Below are 6,000 nucleotides of genomic sequence, written 5' to 3'. Positions count from 1 at the left end.
GTGGATCCACTGGGATCTGCCTTCCCATATGTGCTATAGTGTAGAAAGTAACAATGAATATTGGTTAGTCATGCACAACACATTACAACATTAGCCAAAATAGAATGCATGGATATTCTCATTTTCCCAACGCAGTGCAATTATAACAGTGCCATAGCAAAGAGAACCCATGCATGTATGGAATGGCATTCAGGGTTGCAACAGCATGCCAGTTAGTGGTATGTCAGGCAGGCAATAAAATGATTATTCAACAGGGAATATTAGTATGCACACAGTTTAAGCAATGATAAACCAAATGGAACAATGGTCCCAACAGTAGAGGTTTGTTTAAGAACATACCCATGTTGGTTTCATCGTGATGGTTAGATCAGTTGAGTGGTGGGGGAAGGGAACAGATTCAGTTGACAACTGCTATCAAGTATATTTGTCAGTACACTGCTATTCACTACTCTAAATTCTGACCACACTTACACTCTACCTGGGCCATGGGGCTGCTATGGCACACCAACAGCTGTAGATAGCAACAGAGCAATTGTACCCTAATTTTAGTTATACACATCAGACCTGTTTCTATACCTATTTCTTTACCTGTGGGCCCTGTGCAGTTGAACTGTGTGCACATTGCATTGCTGTTTCTACACATATTTCAGATTCACATATTACTTTCAGGCCCTGGGGTGTGTGTTGTGCCTTTCACATACATCTACTGTGACATTCTCTGTGCGCAGGTTTCTTGGCAACTGGGGAAACTATTTGTGACAGCGTGACACTTGAGGGGCTTGTCTGGGCCAGACTGCAGAGTGTAGATGTTTAGCTTGCATCTATTTGTTGGACTGGGGCTGATCAACACAGCAATTGTACACCTTTCATAGTTATAAACATCATACTAGTATTTCTATTCAGATGTCTTTACCTGTGTGCCCTGTATGGAAAATGTTATGTGTTGCAGTACATTACTTTTTCAATTCAGATTGCAGTTTACTACTGTAGAACCAGACTGAGATGTTAGTGGCAGTCCCTGGATTTGAACCATGGTGTGTGTGCAAAATTGAAATGCAGGCCTAGTCCTTATCAGACTGAGCTACTGGGGAGGTGTTGTGTGTTGTTTATGACATTTCTATCTAGTACATATTTTTGTGCACAGTACTTTAATTATGACATGTTGCATTATTTGTTTTCCATTTTCAGTACAAATTATGCATACACAACAGACATTGGTGTCACTGTTTGTGAAACATGCACATTAGCTGGATTGCACATTTGACTGTTTTACAACTACATACTGCAATTTAGATTTCTGAGTATACAGTGTAGGTTTTAAGTCTGCACTTGTTAGCCTTATACATTTTTCAGTACATTCACAGCTACATACAAATGAAATTGAAAGGTTAACACAAGACACTGCTGGCAGACAAACAAGTAAAACACATTCTGATGGCAATATGCACTGTTGCTTTTTCAGTTATTTGACATGCCCATTCTAAAGTATGCAGACAAGCAGTGCTAACTGAGTTCACTTCAGTTAATGCATTCTGCAGGACATACACATTTCTATTTTTCAGGTACAAGTGAGATGACACACACTAGTGTTTGGGATCACCTTTATTAGTTTTGACATACATATCTGTGGACAACTCAGAAATCCACAATTACTATTCCTGCATGATCTGCTCAGGGGAATGCTTTTCATTTCTAACTGTTACAGTAGCCCTAACATGGCACTTTTTTGGCAGGTTCACTCAGACACACTCATACATATTCTAATATTCCTCTCCTGTATATTGTACCTTGTTTGCTACTGACATCTGTATTACACAGCAGCTGGGAATACTCCATTGTAACACTGGCAGCCTGACACAGGCATTTATTCCTGACTTTTACAGCACAATTATATATACAGGCGGTACTACCATTACTATAATTTTGATTTCTTACTGCTAATAGTAGGGGGTATTCTGTACTCACCATACTGCCGACACAGCCATGCCAGTCACTGGGCATGAGCCTCAACATTCTGGGACCTCTCTGCAGCAGCTGTATGGGGAGACATCACACAATCACACCTGCACAGTCACAAGTTGAACTTTTTCCATACTTAGATACATAAGACTGCTTACTTACAGACAGGTGAGACATCCTGTGCTCTGGCTTCTTGAATCCACTGGTCCAAGAGTGCACCTCCCTCTGCTTCAGGTCGTTATGGTGGTGACGTACCTGCTCACCAGTCCGGGGTATGTCAGTGGCACTGGTGAGATCACGTGAAAGCTGGTCCCAGTCCTCCACTTTGTACTGCAAGCCCTGGTACTGGCCCTGCAGCAGCCTGAAAACATGTTTTTTTACTAGGAGCCCAACCATGACCCTAGACTCCTGGATGCCCCAACGTTGCACTTGGAAGCGAACATCTCCACCAATGCCAGACATTTTAGTCCTGCTGTGAGCAATCCCAAATGGTTATGGCTGTATTCCCATCTGTGCAGTTTAAATAGGGCAGTTTTCCCACACTTTTTCTTGATTGGCCAGTTTTAATATGCTGAACTATGCTTAGCTCCATGCAAATCCGCATAGCAATGCTTACACAAGGCAAGCACAGCTGAAAGCCGGTAAGCAATGCTTGCACTAGCAAGGCATTGGTTAAATCAATTTTTTTTCATTAAATTTATAAATTATTTTTTACATTTATATTTTACATATTCCCACCCCTACTGTGCTTTACGTGAGCCATATGATTGACATCTAACATTCAAATTCCTTAAAAGTTTATTAAACAATTTCCAGAGGGGGAGATTCGAACCAAGATTGTTCTACATGCTATACCACAGCAGCTTGATGACATTTTCTATCACAGCAGCACTTGTCTATCATTTTCAGGATTTCAGCCAGGCTAAGCATAGCTGCGCACTCTGCAAACAAGCTGCTCATCACTTAGATTTCGGATTTATCTGATGAAAAAAGCTTACATATTTTTAATTTTTATTGCTATCCTCTTGCCCTACTGCTTCCATGCATGTACGGCAAGAGTGCATACATATGAGGGTGTGCACTTGAAGGATGCTGCCTTCTAGGTGTTTGTGTTTTGTTTTGTTTTTTATTTCAGTGTCAGCAGACACTGAAATGTTAGCTAGTTACATTTCAGTGTCTGCAGACACTCGTTTACTATATAATATTAGAGCCAGGCACTAATATTATATAACTTGACACTCATCTGTGTCACAAAGTGCCGTACAGCACTTTCTGAGTGAAGGGCGTGTGTTACATGTGCAGGCACTGCTGACACATGCCCCCTGCACTCACTCCTGGTTTGTGCCCGTTTAGATTAAATAGTAGTGCTCCTTCATGCATATGCAAGGCACGCTGCTATTCTAAATGGACACAAACCACTCCATGCAAGAATAGTCTTATTCTTGCACAGAGTTTTGTGAATCCTGGGGCCTATGTTAAAGTAAAAATAAATGCAAAGCCAATTCTATTCTTGGTAAAACTGGCAACACTAGGTCTGTATTAAAAGTTACTTCATACCGTTAAATACCAGTATAAAAACAAAGTAAAGGCAGTTGGTGTAACAAAGCTACTGTTACATATCCTGTTTTAAAACCCATAACCATTTCTTTAGGTCCAATTGAAGAAAAGCATTCTTTGCTTTGAGTACTACTGCACCAGTATACCTACTAGAGCAAAATTTATGTAAGCTGGATTGTACCATTTACTGTACGCCAGAAGGGGTGTATTCAGATGTTCCAACAGAATAAAGGGGGAAGTATTACAATTCTTAGCAACAGCTAAGAAAAGCCATTTGAAGGCATATCGACAGCTAAAAACTGCTGCAGCAGGTACCTGCTAACTTATAGGTTAAACATGCTAATAAATTAGGTCTATTAAAATCTGCAAAAAATGTAAAAATAACATTGAATCTATCAAACCCCCTCCAAAAATTCCACAGTATCCACTGGAATCAAAAGCACAACAGGGAATCAAACCTGTAATTCAGTCTCTAATACAGCAAGAAGTAATAATATCAGCTAAAAGCCCTCGCAATACTCCTATTTTTCCAGTGAAAAAGCCAGGAAAAGATGCTTATAGATTTGTACAAGACTTAAGGGCTATAAATAATGCAGTACTACCTATTTTTCCTGTTGTTCCAAATCCAGCAGCAATACTGAGTTGCATACCACCTACAGCTAGTTACTTTTCTGTGATAGATTTATGTTCAGCATTGTTTCTATACCTATTCACCATGACAGTCAGTTTCTGTTTGCTTTCACTTATCAGGGACAGCAATATAACTGAACATGGTTGCCACAAGGATATACTGAATCTCCTTCATTATTTTCTCAAATTCTGAAAAAAGATTTGGAGAATGTGACATTTCCGGGTGGGTCTGTGTTAGTACAATATGTAAATGATTTACTGATAGCATCAAATTCTTTTCAGTAATGTTAACAAAATGCCTTGCATCTTATGACTATCCTTGCAGGAAAAGGACACAAAGTGTCAATAAAAAAAATTACAGCTATGGTTACTTCAGGTATGTTATCTTGGTCATTTAATATCTCAGAGTAGGATCTTACAGTAGCTATCCCTCACTCTGAATCATCTTTATTACTTAAAATGAAACTCATCACTTCTTGACTACATATCTAACTAGATATGAACTTACACTTTTTTCTGATCCCTCTATTTCTCTAATCCACTGTCCTGTTCTAAATCCTGCAACTCTGTTGCCTACTGCTGAGGATGGTGAAGAGCATGACTGTGTGTGTGTAACTATTTGCTTTCGCCTAGGGAGGACTTAAAGGACACTTCTATACCCAATGCTGACATGCATCTGTTTGTGGGTGGCTCCTGTGGAAGAGATCAAACAGGAAAGTTGATCTTGGGAATAGCAGTTTGCACTGAGGAAACAATATTGTTGCAACAAAGATTAGAAGGTGTTCAATCTGCTCAAATAGCTGAGCTAGTGGCTTTGCAAAAGGCCTGTGAGTTAGCCAAAGGCAAGGTGGCCAATATTTTACAGACAGCTGTCATACATTTGAGGTAGTACATGATTTTGGGCAACTTAAGAGAGAGAAAAGATTTTTGACCTCTTCAGGAAATCAAATAAAAAATTCAGGGTACATAAAATCATTGTTAGATGCACTTGTGTTACCTAAAAAGCTGTCTGTAATCAAATGTTGTGCTTATCAAAAGGGCATAGATGCTGTAACAAAGGGCAATAATTTGGCAGACCAAGCTGTTAAACAAGCAGTAGAAGATTGTTATAAAGATCTGTGCATGTTAACTATGACAAACTCCAAACAGTAATGATGTGTTTCATTTTAAAAAGTTGTCAGCCTTTCAAGCTAAAGCATCACAGGGAGAAGTTCTGAGGTGGCTCAAGGATGGATGTAGAAAATCCTCTGATGGCATATGGCGACATCCAGATGGCCTACAGGTGGCGCCTGCCTCTTTGCTATCTTACCTGGTAAGGGCATATCATCTACCGGCCCATACAGGTAAGACAGCTTTATTTAATCAAATTACCCAAAGTTGGTATGCCCCTCATCTCTCCTCTTTGATATTTCAGTATGTACAAAAGTGTAGTATTTGCTTGGAATATAACATAAGCCAACAGCAAATCTGCATGTTTACCTCCACCCTGGGGACCTTTTGTTAATATACAGCTGAATTTCATCCAGATGCCTAAGACTAATAATTTACAATTTATTTTGGTGGTAGCGTGTATGTTCTCAGCATGGGTGGAATTTTACCCATGTCGCAAAGCTGATGCAGTCACAGTTATTAAAAAATTATCTGATTATATACCGAGATTCGGTATACCTAGCATTGTTAACAGTGACCAGGGAACTCATTTTAATAATAATCTGTTTAAAGAGTTATGTAAAGCTTTTCATACTAAGTTGAGTCTTCACTGTCCCAACCATCCCCAGTCATCTGGAATAGTGGAAAGGGTAAACAGGATCCTTAAAAATAAAATTTCAAAGATTTGTGCTGAAACACATTTAA

This window comes from Protopterus annectens, chromosome 1.part2 (assembly GCF_019279795.1).
Source record: "Protopterus annectens isolate FY-2018-M chromosome 1.part2, PAN1.0, whole genome shotgun sequence".
NCBI lineage: Eukaryota > Metazoa > Chordata > Ceratodontiformes > Protopteridae > Protopterus > Protopterus annectens.
The sequence above is the reverse complement of the archived record's forward strand: the minus strand, read 5'-3'. Positions refer to the sequence as shown.